We start from the raw sequence: 17,280 nt of genomic DNA, 5'->3' as shown, positions 1-17,280 counted from the left end.
AACTTCTGAAGTAAACAACACTCCCCTCTGCCTGATTCTGCTTACAGTTCTGGACTAGTAAGCCACTAGGTCCACTTGGCAATTTGAAATCAGAAACAACTTGTGTTACAGCTGAGTTTTCCTTCCTTCTGAGGACGTGGAGTCAACCTCAGACGATCATGCAAACATTTGTGTGTACGGTGTTTGCCTGAGATGCAACAATGGAAACACACATGGAAACACACAGGAAACACACAGGAATCTGGCCGTAGAAGCAGAAAGAGTGCAACAGAGGGAGAGAACAAAAATGGGGGAAATGTAAAGAAATTAAATTACTTGTGATTAATTATCCTGCGGATGAAGGTGCTCAGCACTCATCAATCCCATGTGGGATTAGAAATGAGGTTGTGGAATTAAAAATAAAAGATTAAATTATGCGTGATGTATTTCATTAACAAAGACAAGGAATCATACGCCCAATTTCTGCACTGAATTTTTAGAATGTTTGGGGCTGATGATTTTATTTCTCACTTTGCTATGACTTCATGCAAATAGCTTGCACCAATCCTATTTGTTGAAATTAAATTTGACCTATGTTCTAGAATCTAGCTCTATCAAAAGAGACAAGATATTCTTTCCAAATAACCACTATCATTATAAATTTTACAACAAAACAGTCTCGTTAGGTTATGGGCTTGAAGGGAAAGTGGATAATTACCTAATCAATCTCAGTGACCTGTATTTGGTGCACAGTCCCAAACGACCACAGTGCAGAGGCCGCGGAATAAGTGGCTCCTTTTGTAGACCCGGTGGGTGTCCCTGTGAGTTTTCACTTACTATTCTTTGTATCTTTTCTCCTCCACTTCAACTCTACTTCTCTACTTCAGCAAATGTCTCCTATTAAGCTGTTGAAACTCTTATCTCTTGCGATATTTTCTTCTTCCGAAGAAAACCAGTTTCTCAGAAGAGGCTAAGACCCCTGCCCTCATCGTGGTTTTGTAAGGCTGGTCTGAGTCCGGGAGGCTGCTATTGGCTCTCCTATCTCAGTTATAATCCACTGGTACAACTTCAGACTCATCCGACATCTGAGACTGTGGTCCAGGAGCTTTGCCCTGCTGTCCTTTCCAGTTTAGCTGAAGAACTCTATGAGCTCCTGAAGATTATCAGCTTTATATTTAGTATCAGAAAGCGTATATTTAGATGTCAGGCTCCATAAATTCAGAGGAAGACAGACAGAACATGGTACTTGTAAGCTCTGTACTCCTGCTCTGAAATTGTTCTTTCAATTCTGGTATTTGGAGGCCAAATACCAGAACTCTTGTTACCTCTTACAGTGTAGCATGGGTTAGAATTCCTCCATCACAATTTTGAGTGGCAAACAACAAATACAACTGCAAAAGAATAAAATGCCACAACGTTAAGATAAGTTATAAACATTTCAGTGTTTTGTTTTTCCCGACACCAGCTTGTGCACGGCCTAGTGTAGAACAGATATTATCACCCATTCATCCATCTTTTTTTAAACTGTGACCACACCTACACCTTCTTGTCTTCCCGTACCGGTCCTGCTCAAGGCCCCACTGTTCTTAGATGTGTGAACTCCTTTAGTCCTCCAGGTTTTCCTCCTGTTATCTAATTTTCATGTTGAGACAGCAAGCCCTCAGATACGATTTTATCTTATTTACTAGTTTGCATTGGGCTTATAATTTCATGAAGGCTAATACCGCCTCTGCAATATGACTTTAAACTTCTTGAGAGCAGTGTAAATGCCACAGATCTTTTATATTCCCCCTGTGACTCATAAAAATAGTGGGCATTATATTACAAATGTTCCGACAACCAAGTCAAAGTGAGTCAGCTACTAGCAGGCCTTCATTCACTAAATGGTTGTTAGGACAGATTGCAGGCTTGGAGCAGGAATTTCTTTAAAAATATCTTCTCTTTGCTGGGGCTGTCTTTGTCACTGCTGGCCCGCACTGGGGTGTAGGGAAGAATTACGTGACTGAGCAGAGACCTTAAGACTTGGCTCTGCCTTATTGGCTTGGATCCTGGGACACCAATTAATATGGTGGGTTTGAGAGTAATCATCCCACAAAGACATTTGCATCTCAGTGCCCAGAACCTTAACTATGCTGTCTTACATGGCAAGAAGACACTTTACATGTAACTAAGCTGAGGAACTCAAGGTGGTCATCCTGGATGAGCCCAATGTGATCGCAGGGTCCCCAAAAGAAAGAAGACGCTGTGCTGCTGATCTTGAAGATGGAGAAACTGCCATGAATCAGGGTACAGTTGACATCTAGAAGCCGGAAAAGCTGAGAAAACAGCCTCCATGGAAGGAATTAAAGCATACTTTCTTTCAGCATACTAAAAGAGATTTAAAAGTCCTTCTTGCCAGTACTGTACAGTGTGGTTTAAAGTCTCGTGACTTTGTGACGACAGCAACTGGAAACTAGTGTGGTGGTGGAGATTCAAATTGTTCTTCTAAAGACTCAAGTTTGCCTCCATCTCCTACCTATAAAATGGAGATATGAAGGCAACTGCCTCTGAGACGGTTGTTTAGCTATGCTTGAGAATCAACAAATATTAATGTGTACTATGCGTTCTCTTCTAAGTTGACTTTTAAATGTAGACTATATCTTTATATATCTTGAGCCATTAGATACTCCCAGAATTTTTTTTTTGACAGCCAAATAGTCTTTATTGAGAGAATGGGTCTCTAGGGGGGTGGACCTGGGGCCCTCACTGCACAGCTGGTTCACTGGCACCACCTCCAGAATCCTCTGGCCTCATCACATCTGGAAGCTCTGGAGGGCTGCAGAAGGGCTCACTGTGCAGGGCCTCAAAGGCATCATCTGCACTGAAGGCCAGGCCCACTGTGGCTGGGGCCTGTGGCCGTGCTGTCTGGCTAGTGAAGCCACACTCGTCCAGAGTTTTTCCATCACCAAGGAGCTGGATGGAGGATGCCTTGGACATCATCATCTTCTGGAGGCCGCTGGAGGATGCCTTGGACAATACACTTTATCTGGAACACGGTACTCGACTCCCTGGCGTCCGTGAAGATCGTGGTCTTGTGGCGCCGGATCATGAGAAACACCTTCTCTGATGGTTGTGAGTGCCCTTTGCAGAGCCAGCTCTGGTGATTTCCCTGAAGTCTTTACAGGAGCCAGGGGAAAAAAAATGAGCCGTTCTTTCTTCAAAGAAAACACCTGTAATCTCAAGTGAAATGTGGTGACAGTGCACGTCTGGTCTCACTGGTGCCTCTGCTCTTCTCTGTTCTTCTGATGATGCTGAGACAGTGAAGTTCTGGTCAAATTCTAGTCTCGCATGCAAGCGCAACAGTTGGGAAGATGAGGCTGAGTGGTCACCTCTGGTGCTGACCTTTTTGATTGCAGATTCCAGATCCAGATATCCAGACCCAGGCCCACTCAGGAATGTCACAGATGTTGCTCATGATCCTGCTGCACACCTCTAATTAAAGGGTCGATCTTGCTGCAGACTGCTACCTTACTCCCAGAATTATTAAATTGTGTTTGTATTGTCAAAATACTTACTACTTCTAATGTATGAATATTTTATTAAACAAAAACTAAATGACCAAATTTGATAATTAAAGGCACATATTCTCCAATTCAATCAATCATACCATAAAATTTACCTCCTATACAAATTTAATTTGTGTAGAAATTAAATACTTTAGAAAATGAACTTAGGCTAGGGGCTGTGTACCTGAGTTCAAATCCTTATGACCCATGTACAAGGCCAGATGTGGCCACAAGCACACCTATGACTCAAGAAGGGCAGAGACCGGAGGATCTCTGCAAATTAGTGGTTGCCAGCCCAGGTCGTGGTAAGAATTCCTATCTCAAGAGAATAAAGTAGAAAGTAGTAATAGGATACCCACACTCTCTTCGGGCCTCTAAACATGTACATGGACACAAACACCTGCACACAAATGTGCATATACTGCTCATACACATACATCTATGTATTTATAGATAGGTAGGTAGATAGGTGGACGAATGGATAGATAGATAGATAGATAGATAGATAGATAGATAGATAGATAGATAGGCAGGTAAATGTGTAGTGAGAGAGAGAACGAGACAGACAGACAGACAGACAGACACACACACACACACACACACACACACACACACACAGAGATGGGGTGAGGGAGAGAGAGACGGGTTGTAAACAGGATGTAGAGCAGAAATAAAAAGAATGATTCAGTGACTATGGAAAAAGTTTGTGAAGGGAAGTCTATCAGAGTAAGTCGAATTTCCTGACTACATAATTTGAATCTCCAAATGCAGGCCAAGTTTCCACCACCTTCTACTGTGCAGGAATGCAATGCAGAGCCAGCAAAGCCACTTTGGTACTTCCCCTAGGAATCAGAAGTCTTGAGTAGGTGATGGCCATGAGGCAGCTAGTCCACCTCTGGATGCTGGTATCTCCATTGTATTGATTCTTGAGCATCCATCTGTAACTGATCCGCTCCCCTGTTGGTACAGTAACAACAGAGAAATTGCAAACTGGACAAAATAGGAAAGAAGGTCAATGTCCTTTCACGGAAGTGGCCTGAGATGTGTGAACCAAAGATACTTAGGTTGGTTAACTTTCTGGAGACAAAGCAATTCATTAGATTGCGTTATTTGTAAAGGTTTTAATTTTATAGAGGAATTTTAGAATCGCAGGATTATACTTTCCCCATAGTTTTTTTTGTTTTTTTTCCCCAGAATGCCATACAGCTAGAATCAAACCTCAACAAAAGCATATTCAAAGTGGCTCCTTTCACTTGGCGCTTTGTACGTAAGATTTCTCTATGTCTGTGCATGATTTGATAGCTCTTTTCCTTTTAATGAGGAATACAATTCCATTGTTTGAGTTTGTCATAGTGTACTTATTGGAACATCCTGGTTGCTGGTAAGTTTTTGCAGTTGTGAATAAAACTCCTACAAACAGCTTCATTCATAGTTGAACAAAATTATTCAAGTCTATAAAATCTGGTTTTCAGTTCTTTTGAATGAATAATGAGAAATGTAAGTGCTGAATAATATGGAATGATGTATTTAGTATAATGAAAAAAAAAAACCATCAAACTGTCTTCCAAAGGGAGTTACCATTCTGCAGTTTCACTAGCAATGAGTTCCTGCTCCTCTACAACCTTGTGGCTGTTTGATGACGTCAGTGTTCCTGATTCTGGATGTTCCAACCTTATTATTTTAAGTCACATTCCATTTTTATAGTTAATTAATGAGTGGAAACAATGATAACACGGTATTACTTTTGTTTGCTAAAGATGTGTGGTATAACGCCGGGTGTGGTGGTGTACACCTTTAATCCCAGCACTCTAGAGGCAGAGGCAGGTGGATCTCTGTGAGTTTGAAGCCATTCTGGTCTACATAGTGAGTTATAGGTCTGCTAGGGCTATGTAGTAAGATGCAGTCTTAATGAGGAAAACAATGTACTGCACTCAGAAATTTTAGGGTTTTTGTTAGTGTGTATTCATTGTATAAAGTGATAGACATCGTAAGACATTTTTGTTCCAGTGTAGCATGTGTGTTGACCACATTCATCACATTTCAGGATTTTTATAATAATTATTCACTTCAGCTTTTCCTGGTCTCTACTGAATGGAGACAAAGTATCTTCCTGGTGCATGGGGAGGGTTGTGAAGATTAATTTCATGTTCAAACTTCTCTGAGCTATGATGTATCCATTTAGTTGGTATCGCTGTGAGGGTGTGCATTGACTATAGACTATCCCAAGAAGATCCATCTCAGTAGAGCAAAAAAGGTACAGAGAGAACTCTCCCCTCCCCTGGGAAAAGCCATCTCATCTAACCAAACATCAGGTCTTCTGTGTTCACACCAGTGCCCCCTCCCCCATATTCTCAGGTGTTCTGTGCTCACACCAGTGCTCCTGTCCCCCAGGTCCTCAGGTCTCTGTGTTCACACCAGTGCCCCCTCCCCCAGGTCCTCAGGTCTTCTGTGTTCACACCAGTGCCCCCTCCCCCAGGTCCTCAGGTCTTCTGTGTTCACACCAGTGTCCCCTCCCCCACATTCTCAGGTGTTCTGTGCTCACACCAGTGCCCCCTCCCCCAGGTTCTCAGGTCTTCTGTGTTCACACCAGTGCTCCTGTCCCCCAGGTCCTCAGGTCTCTGTGTTCACACCAGTGCCCCCTCCCCCACATCCTCAGGCCTTCTGTGTTCACACCAGTGTCCCCTCCTCCACATTCTCAGGTGTTCTGTGTTCACACCAGTACCCCCTCCCCCAGGTTCTCAGGTCTTCTGTGCTCACACCAGTGCCCCTCCCCCAGATCCTCAGGTCTTCATTCTCCGACTGAATTCTGTCTTGAGTTTTCATGATATGTCAGTTTGTAGGTGGTATTCTGTGGGTTTTTCTCAGCCTCTGTAATCACATGAACCAATTTCCATAATAAATCTCCATTCACACATCTTTCTATAACTAATCTTGTTCCTCTGGAGCATCCTGACTAGTCTCTGAAGCCTGACACTTCATAAGGGGCAATACAATGAAAAATGTCCATGTTTCATCTGAATTCAGAGCACACAGTGTGCAGGGTAGCGCTGTTGTTTGATGTGCTTGGTTATAATTTTTAACTAGTAACCATGCTTTGCTTTCCTTTCAAAGGCCCATTTGTATTCCCTAATCCAGTTTGACTTTGAAGTCTGGAAAGCAAGAAATAAAAAAGAGCCCCAAATAAAAAGGATCATCAGAAAAGAATTTTCCCATTTTAATGTGGCTCCACATGTGCCCCTCAGTTCGCAGCCATGTCACAAACGGAACACACGCGACTAACTTGTGGCTGAATTACAAGCAGGATGGGTTTCGTATGCTTGTTTTATTAAGCCAATTTCTTCCTCTTCATTGAAAAACCAAAAAACAAACAAAAAAGTTTCCTTTTTCTTCCTTTTCTTAATTTTGAATGCTGGAAGATTACCAATACCCCTACGGATCCGTCACAACTGCTTATGTTCCTTTACAGAGTACAGTAGATACTATTTCTATAAGCAGTGTGTGTTGTGTGGAAAACTGAACTTAGCTGTTGCTGTGCACCCGACTTTCAGCTATCCAGTCTTCTCTTTACCATTTTAAGGCAGTCATAATGCATGTATTGAATTTCTCAAAAATAAGTATGCAGTTTAGTTGATTTTTTGAAATATGATTTGCTTTGTTATATAAGGATATTTAGAGTATTCTATCAGACTATAAATAAAATGATACAAATTTAAAATAAAAAATTGACAAGGAAAATAAAGCAAGGTGACTGGTCAGTGTTCTCCTGTATAGGTTAGTAGGCCTTGTACTATTAGCTCTGTGGTAGAATTTCCTGTTATCAACAATACATTTACATAATATAAGGCATAACAATGCATTTCTTCAAGATAAATAAGCATATAATAATTTCTTAATGCCAAAGCTTAAAGCAAATCATGTGGATGAGAAGGGCTTTGCTGATAGTTTATAGTTACAAAATATTGACTTTGTTCTTGGAATTTTCTAACAGCTTTTCTCATTCAGTTGTTCTAATAATCATTTGAAATAGAAACTATTTCATCAACAAACATGTTAAAAGCTGGTAGATGCAGTCCTGTCAAACACGGTAGAGTGGGAGAATACAGGAACGGCACAGCTTGGCCTTGCTTAGGCTGTCTCAAGGAACACACAGCAGTTCTTAAATGTTAAAGTCAAAATGTCATCCTCCTCCTCTCAAAAGTGGAATCAAAGGAGTTGAGCTCGAACAAGCAGAGCTGAATGGTGCTTTCTAGGGACAGAGAAAAGAAGTGGAAGGGTAGGAAGATACTGTGGGATGATCCTTTTGTATGCTGTGGCTATGTATTACTCTCATTGGTTAATAATAAAGCTGTTTGGCCTATAGCAAGGCAGGATAAAGTTAGGCAGGACAAGAAGCAAGATGCCAGAGGACTGGTAAAGCCACAGGTCATGTGGCAATACACAGATGAACAGAAATGAGCTAATTTAAAAGTAAGAGGTAGTTAACAATAAGCCTGAGCTATTGGCTGAGCATTTTGTAATTAATATAGGCATTTGTGTGTTTATCTGGGACCAGGCAGTTGGGACAAAAAAAACTCTGGCTCTATTTAGAGGAAGACACCGGTCACAGCACTTAACATTTCAATTTGAGAAGAGGAACGTTTCAAAATGCCTGATGATCATCGTGCATAACAACATATTATGTGTTTGACAATTGCTATCAGAATAGAATTTAAACATTCCTACCTGGAACTGGTAGTCTATGGCTAGGATGTGTTGCAACGCTTTGTCCATCCATTCTACAATATGCAAATGTATCAAAACACCACACTGCACATCATAAATATAGGGGTGTTCAACTTGTCAATTAAAAACAAATCATGCCATAAAACACTACACTCCTTTGCTTTAACAATATATCTTGAATAACTTACTTGACTGAAGAATTAGATGTTCATTTCAATGGCTGCCTTATGTTTCAGTGTATGGCTCTATTTTATTACTTTTCTATATTGTACTCTTAATTTGTTTCTAGCCTCTTACGATTTAAACACTGCTCAGATAAACATTCTTGGACAAAAATCAATATTTTTTGTGATTGTCTACTTAAAACAAACACCTAGCAGTGGAATTATAGTATAAAAATCAATGCAAAACTGTTGGCTTAGTTCATTTTCCCAAGTATTGATTGGAATACAGTTGAGCTACATATGTACCGTGTTTAGTAAAGCACAATAGCTCAGGCAGAATTGGCCCAGTTGCTCATCATATGCTGAATGAATAAAGAAACTGTGACACATGCAGACAATAGAGCATTGTTTAGTCATTAAGAATAATGAAATAGTGTCATTTGCTGAAAAATGGATAGAAGTTGGAGATCATCATGTTAAGTGAAATAAGCCAGACTCAGGAAGTCATCTCATGTTTATTCTCAGATGTTGAATCTAAGATGTTGAACAAAAGACATAGAAGTAGGGAGAGTAAGTATAATCAAAGTTCCTATATGTGAAAGTACCATAATGAAACTCATTTTTTATAACTACTATACATTATTTTTAATTAATGTAAATGTTTAAGGCCTAGGCTTAAAAATTAATAATATAAAAATTCCTCCAGAAGGACCAGAGATACTATGTGACCAGGCCTCCTGCTCTGGTAGGAACAAAGAACAAAGCATCACTAGGCCTCCAGCTTGGAAGGTACAAGAGAACACCATGAGCGACCAAATTTCCAGTCCTAGAGGCTTTAGAGGTCAGTACCACAGGGCCAGAGTCTCAGCTCCATAGGGCCCAGAGTACTCTGCAAGACTGGGACTTTGTTTCTAGTGGTCTCAACCATCAGTATTGGGTGGGGTTTTGCTTTCTGAGGTTCTAGTCATCACTCCAGGACCAGAAGTCTGTGTCTACTCATGGTCTCCATCTCAGACATAGATCTCAGTGGGCTGGCTGTTGGACTCCTGCCCATAGTGGATCCACATAATCCAAAGAGTGAGCAGGGTTTTGAGTTCATCTGGTCAACTCAGTGTTCAGCTCCACTCTTGGTCATGTCAGAACATAGCCTTGATGGAATCACCTCGGCAACTCCATTTGACACTCAACACCAGATTTCCTCAGTCACTGTATCAGAACTTCATGCAGACACTCCTCTAGAAAGAATCACAGAAAATAAAGCTTCTGAATAGTCTGAAAAGGGGCGGGGGGAGCTAAAACTGAAAGAAACTCACTCCAACAGATGAGCAAAACATGACAAACACAAAGAATATGATACCATGATCATGTCTCATCCCCATTGAACCATTTCCCATACAATGGAATCTAAAAATCTTAAAGAGCTAGCCAAATGTCTGAGAAAGGATTCAGAGTGTTGCTCCTTAAAAGAATTAATGATTATATAGAAGAATAAAATAAAAAACAGATACATGGATTAAGGAAATCTACCCAAGACCTGGAGAAGACAGGTACCAAAGTGAATAAAACAATTAGTAAGTTGGACGAGAAAGTTCAAAGTAAAGAGGAAACAATAAGGAAATTGAAACATTGAAAAAGAACCAAACAGAAATACTGGAAATGAAGAACACAGTTAATCAAATAAAAAAGGCACCAGAAAGCACCATTAACAGAAGTCCACGCAGAAGATCAGTTTCAGGGATGGCGGACAAAGTAGAGACAGACACATACAGAGAAAAAAATTAAAGATCATAAATGATATTTCTTAAAAGTTTGAAATACATTCAGGAGGCCAAACCTGAGAGTCCATGGTGTGTAAGAAAAGGCAGAGATGAGATCAAATGCAATAGACACATTTTTTACAAGAAAATTGTCGCTAAAAATTTCCCAAACTCAGAGAACAAAGTAAACATGCCTAGAGAAGACACTCTCCACCATACCTTATATTCAGGTGTCAGAAGTACAAAGTAAAGAAACAATACTAAAGGCAGCATGAGAAAAACATCAACTCACAGACTTTCACAATCAACTATAAAAGCCAAAAGTGCATGGAATGAAATATTTGGAAAATAACCCATCAAACAAATGGAAACTTTAAGCAAGTAGGCACATCTATTCTTCTATCTGATACTGTAGTCTTCAAACCAAACTAATTAGAAGAGATAAAAGGTGTACTGCATGTTAATGAAAGGGAAAAGTCACCAAGGAGGTGTAACAATTGCGAACATTTAGATAGCAAATGTTACAGCTGATAATTTCATAAAAACAAACACAAAAAGATCACATAGGTTCTGATACTATCAAATCCATTCTATAAAGCCAATAGATGTCAAAACCAGATAAAAACACAGCAAAGAGAAAGAGAGAAAGACAGACAGACAGTCAGACAGCAAGAGATATACACACAGAGAGAGGGAAAACTAAAATAAATTTCTTTGATGGGCATAGATGCAAAAATTCTCAACAAAACACTCACAAACCAAATTCAGGAGCATAAGAAGATCACACGTTATGATCAAGTATGATTCATCCTAGAGATGCAAAGTTTGTTCAACATATGCAAATCAATGAATGTAATACACCATATAAACAAATATAAGGATAGAAACCACACAATCATTTCAATTGGTGCTAAAAAGACATTTGATAGAGTTCAACATGCTTTCATCATAGACCTTAGGAATAGATGAAGCACACTTCAAAATAATAAAGGCTGTATGTGACAAACCTATATAGCCAACATTATACTAAATGGAGGTGATTTAAGAGTATTTCCTATAAAGTCAGGAATGAGATCCAGATGCCAAATCTCCCTTCTTTTATTCAATATAGTGTTGGGAGTCTTGACTATAGCAATTAGACAAGAGAGAGACATAAAAGGGATTAAAATAGCAAAGAAAAAGTCAAACTATCCCTACTTGATGATGATGATGATGACGACGACAATGCCAGTTTCTACTTAAAAGACCCTCTAGAATCTACTAGAAAATGCCTAATAAAGACAATTGCAGGATACAAAATCAATATAAAAATCCCAGTAACTTTCACATATCAACAATGTACTCTCAGAGAAAAATAAATCCCGTTAATAATAGTTTCAAAAAGTTAGGTACATGGGAATACATCCAACCAAAGAAGCGAAAGAACTCCTCAACTGAAACTTCAAGACAGTAAGGAAGCAAACCAAAGAAGACACCAGAAGATAGAATTAGTATTGTAAAAACGGCAAGGGCTATGCTACCAAAATTAACCTTCAAATTTAATGTAGACTAAATTTCTATCAAAAATCAGATGCAAATTTTGAGATACATTATATATAATATATATCTATATTATATATAGATATAATAGCTCAAGAATTTATATAGAATCACAAATAACCACAAACATCTTAAGCATTTCTAAGGCAAAAGGAAAAGGCCGGAGAGTCCCAACCTCAGATCACACTACAAAGACCTGACACTGGACTAGAACAGGACAGGCAGACCAATGGGACAGACTGGAGGACCCAGAAATAAAGCAATGAAACTATGGCCAGCTAAATTTTTTTTATATAAAGAAGGTAAAACCATGCTGTTGGAAAAAGCCTATTCTATAAATATAAAAAAAAATGTACAAAAATCAACTCAAAGTAGATCAAAGACCCCATTTAAAATCTGAGCTTCGGAAACTGCTAGAGGGAGGCTAGCAATGCTTTTCAAGATATCAAGATGGGTAAGGACTTTGAGTGGCACAGGAACCAGCCCTAGGCATCCCAGGATGAGACTACACGAAACCTCTGCAGAGTAAAAGAAACTCAGCAGAGCAGACAGACAGTCCACAGAGAGGGAGAAGATGTTTACCTGCTAAGCTTCAGACAGGGAGCTAATATCTAGAATTTACAAAGAATTGCAGAAATTAAATACCAAGGAAATAAAACTGTCAGTCAACAAATGGGCTAGTAAAATGGACAGTTTTCAAAAGAAGAAACACAAATGGTCGATCACTATTTTAAAAAGTATTCAACATAACTAGTCATCAGAGAAATGCAAATTAAAACTACTTTGAGATACCACCTCACCCCAGTCAGAATTAGTATCGTCAACAAGCCTGACAACAAATGTTGGAGAGGATGTGGGGACAGAGGAGCCCTTATTCACTGCTGGTGGGAGTGCAAATTAATACAGCCATATGGAAATCAGTTTGGAGGTTTCTCAAAAAAATTAAAAATAGCATTACCATATGACCCTGCTATTCCACGCCTGGCCATATACGCAAAGTATCCTTCCATAGATATTTACATATCCACATTTATTGCTACTCTATTTGCAATAGCACAGAATTGAAATTAACTTGGATGTCTATTAACAGATAAATGGAAAACAAAATGTGGTACATACAGAAAATGCAGTATTCAACTGTAAAGAAAAACAAATCATGAATTTTCAGGGAAATGGATGGATTTAGAATGCATGACTAAGCTAGGTCACCCAAATCCAGAAAGAAAAAAATTTTGCCCTCATATATGGATCTCATCCTGTAATGTATACATTTTTATATTTAAATAGCTGTTAGTATTGGCATGGTTTATTTAGAAAGGAGTCCAAGAAAGGACAATATTAAGTGATGAGAAAGCACAGAATGCAGGCAAGGGACATGGGTCATGAAAGAGGATGTAAAGCTAATTGTTTTTCCGTTTTCAACTTTATCATGGTTCTGGGTGTGGTGCACAGATAAGTTCATAAAAACGCACTAATAGTGAAGTGTAAAACCCCACGTGAAGCTCCATGGCTTCAGAAAACTGCAGAAGCTCACTGAGCTACGTAGAATTTGGAACTGGGCATGTGTTTGCATGAGAGGCTTCCTAAGTCTAGCTGTGTAGTATCTTTGTAAGGGAAGCTGCAAACTCTCTCCATGTGTTGATTACTTGTATGTGGGGAACCTGCCCCCACTTTTCCCACCAGGGTACTCTTGAGCAGGGAGAAGTAAGAAGTATTTAGATAGAAATATTAGGAGAAATAGACAGAAACACAGGACAGCCTCGGGAGGGCCTGGGTCAAAACCCACCAGTCCCTTCTGTCTCTTCTAAAGGGTTACTTATAGAAATGCCAAGGGGTGGAGCAAAAGACCTCTCCCTAGCACAGCCAAGTGCAGACTCTTCTGAACACCTGGTGACCATGCATGTGGTTCAGTCCATCCCCTTATGCAGCCCTGCTATGCAAAGCAAGCTCAGCTCTCACTAGGAAACCTCTGTGGACCCCAACACTTGCAATTCTGACTTTGTGAATTATTTATGCTCTTTGATCCTTTAGTATCTATTGGTAACAGTTCTTTGTAGATGACTTACACTATTCAACAGCTGTCATATGCTGCACTTTCACAGTTAACATGTCACTTGCTTTCCATCTTGCTCGTTTTCCTCTACATATAATTTTATTTTGTTTGTAGGTATCAAACTCATCAACCCTGACATTCATGTTTTATGGTGTTTTATACCATTGCTGTAAGTCTATTGAATAACCAATAAAATAAGCTGCCAATAATCTTACATTATTAAGAGTCCTCTCAAGGTGAGAAAGGAATTATGAACCACACTGCAGCACGCTAGGAAGCTGTAGTCTTCTTTGCGGGCTAGACGCATGTCAGAGAAAGTACAGACTGTTTTTCAGTGAATTAACAGTTTATAATGGTGTGGCCCAGCCTGTAACCCCCAAGATTTCCTTTAAAACATGGGCTTAAAAGTGCAAACCAGGAAATTTTCAAAGCAAAATTTATTTATAAAATATACAAGTACAAGTAAATTTTAAAATAATTTTTATCTTGGAATTCTAGAAGTTCACATTTGTAGGACCTCCATTCTCAACATAAATCTACTGAAAGTAAGATGTGAAAATGGAAAATTCACCATGATTGGATGTGACCGCTTGATTGTGGGCAATTCTTTTCCATAACATGTTCAATGGCATTTTTTTCCTGATACTTGTCTAGAGAAAACAAAATAAAGTCCATCAGTCAGACCCCTCCATATACATAAAAACCAGTGATGGAAGGAAAGAAGAGAGGGACAGAGTAAGGGGGTGGAGAAGAGAAAAGGAATTGGCCGTTAAAGAGGCTAGCGAGGCCAAAGTCAGCAGAGGCAGCGTTCCACTGGCTTGTGAAGGCTGGAGTTCACTGTAGGGTCAGGAAGATGCGGTGGTCAAGCTTGCCACACAGGAAGAGCTGATGCTTCAGTTAGAATGGCACTGGGCAGAGGAGTTTTCTCTTACTCATGGAGGTGTCAGAGTTTGGTATAGTCAAGCTTTCAACTAAATGAAGAGGCCATTCTAGGGAGGGTGTTATGCTGTAGTTGGTCTACTCACTTAAATGGGAATCTCATCCAAATAGACACTAACAGAAACATTCAGAATAATGTTTGACAAATATTTGGATAGCCTTTGACCCAGTTGAGTTAACACATAAATTTAACCATCACAGTGTGTTTTACTTTGAAAAAAAAATTATGTAGCTGTCTTATCCTTCAAGAGCCAAATAAAATCCATCCAAATTCCATCCTATGTGACTAGACAACTGACTTTCTCTCCAGTCTTTCCAGGAATTCTGAGTGTCTGAGACTGACGAACATTCTTCCAGTTTGATGTTAAGCTCTGGCTTGAATTATTTTTCTAAAGGATGGCTCATTGTCCCACGTGTGTTTTGTCCTTTCTTCACACTGTGCCCACAAAGGCTCAAATCAGCTTCTTCCCTTGGTTTCTGCATGAGACAGGGCCAATCCTGCAGCCATCAAAGTCTGAAAACAGGACAGACCTCTCTGAGATCAACCTAAGTCTCTCGTTGCAGAAGACCACAAGCTGAATGGACATCTGTGACAGATCTTTTAGGGAAAAGTAGACAACGTGGCATGAAATCTCTTTCTCACCCTTGAGGACCAATAAAGACAATGACCTCTTCAGGACCAATGAAGACATAATGACCTCTTCATCCTTCTGTCTGGTGCTTGTTCTTGTCATCTCTGTGCGTGCCTTCTTCCTCTGTCTGTCCCTTCCCTTCTCACAGCACAGGAGGGTGAACTACAAGGCCTTAGGAAGGCCTGGCAGAGCCTTGCCCCTCTCTTCCTTTCCCCTCTCTTCTGTCCTGGCATCCCCTCCTCCATCGCTCCTCCCACCCCATGCTTCTCCAATTTAATAAACTTGTAAATAAAATACAACTTTTCATCCCCATTCTTCTTCCTTCCATTATTCATCACTCCCTCAGCCACTGATACATAGATGATAGAGATATAAATTCTGATTCTGCCCCAACACGCAGATATTTTTACCTACATTTGCTTCTGAAACTTAGAGTAAAAATACATATGAAACTGAGCTCAGCATCTCTATGTTTACCAAAGCTATACTTTTCAATAAAAAAAAGAAAATCATGGAGGAAATTTTAAATTTCAAAGATTCTATACTAAGGGAAGAAATTTAGCAGGGATTTTGGTGATGGGTTTGGAACACTTCCTCTTTTTGTGGAAATATGGGTTACACATTCTGGATCAAAAGTCTTATACATGCCTAATTCTTCTTTTTCCTATTTTTTGAGATGGGGTCTTGCTATGTTTGCCAGAGGGCCCTGAGCATCTGGGTATAAGTGATCCCCCTGCTTGAGCCTCCGGAATAGTTGAGAACACAGTCGTGTACTACCATGCCCTCCTATACACACTCGTGTTTTAGCACACACTTGCGTGCTTGACAAATTTCCTGTCCATCCCTTCCACTATAAGAAGCAGAAGACTTCTTCCAATGGTACAGGGAATCCACAGAAAGCAGGTACTGGAGCTGGCTGTGTGCTTAAAACTGAAGACTGCTTCTCCCACTAGATTCAAAGTAATGTAAGGTTGTCCATCCTTACTATTTCCATAGAACAGAGTTCTGGCTGTCTTATCCATTGACTTAAGGGATAAAAAAGAAGTAAAATTCATAAAGACATAAAGACCAAAACAAAATATTTTTAAATATTCCTGTTTAAAGACTTAGTTGTTCTAGAAAATTAAGAAATCTAAAAATTATTACAACTAGAAGTAGAAAGTTCAATTCATTTTTGTCTCAGGATACAAAAGTCAATGGCATATTTCTAAAGATTGCTAAAACTTCCAAAGTAAGAAAACACAGCATCTGGGAGAAAAATGGAGATTTGAACAGCCTTTACAAACAATGATAAATGGACAGCTAGTGACCACCAGTGTCGTCAAAGGGCAAATCCAGCAAACTGACTACAGATCGATTACATTGACTAAAGTGTTGAAAGTTCTGATGATTCCAGGGGTCAGCAAGCAGGGGGAGCAAGGACACTCTCCACTACTCGCAGCATTTTCTTAGAATTAACCATATGTCTGCACCGTGTGACCCTTCTATTGCTTACTACTTACCCAAGAGGAACCAAAGCGTATGTCCTCCCAGAGACTTACACACAAAGATTGACAGCAACTTTTTCTGTAGTACATCCAAATTAGAAGTGATCCTAGTACGTACGTGGTGTTTTGAGTGAGAATGTCCCCCCATAGACTCGCACATTTGAGCACTTTGTCCCTGGTTGGTAGCACTGCTTGGGGAGGTGGAACTTGGCCAGAGGAAGTAAGTCACCGGTGGTAGGCATTGTGAGTCTGTAGCCTCATCACACTTCCAGTTTGCTCTCCCTGCTCTATGTCCACAGTTGAGAATGTGACCTCTCAGCTTCCTGCTGTAGCCACCTGCTGCCAGCCTTCCCTCTCCTCTCCGTTACAAACTGTCCCCTTGAACCGTAAGCCAAATGAACTCAATCATGAATTGATTTTGGTTGTGGTGTTTTATCACAGCAACGAAAGAAAACTAACCTAT

General features: G+C 39.9%; 1 pseudogene; it reads right to left on the bottom strand.

Annotated features, from left to right (window-relative positions):
* Positions 1-2,721: 2,721 nt before the first annotated feature.
* LOC128113079 (elongin-B-like) lies at positions 2,722-3,433 on the bottom strand (annotated as a pseudogene).
* Positions 3,434-17,280: the final 13,847 nt, after the last annotated feature.

The sequence above is a fragment of the Peromyscus californicus genome, unplaced genomic scaffold (genome assembly GCF_007827085.1).
Source record: "Peromyscus californicus insignis strain IS unplaced genomic scaffold, ASM782708v3 Scaffold_17__1_contigs__length_78620276, whole genome shotgun sequence".
Classification (NCBI taxonomy): Eukaryota; Metazoa; Chordata; class Mammalia; order Rodentia; family Cricetidae; genus Peromyscus; species Peromyscus californicus.
The sequence above is the reverse complement of the archived record's forward strand: the minus strand, read 5'-3'. Positions and strand labels throughout refer to the sequence as shown.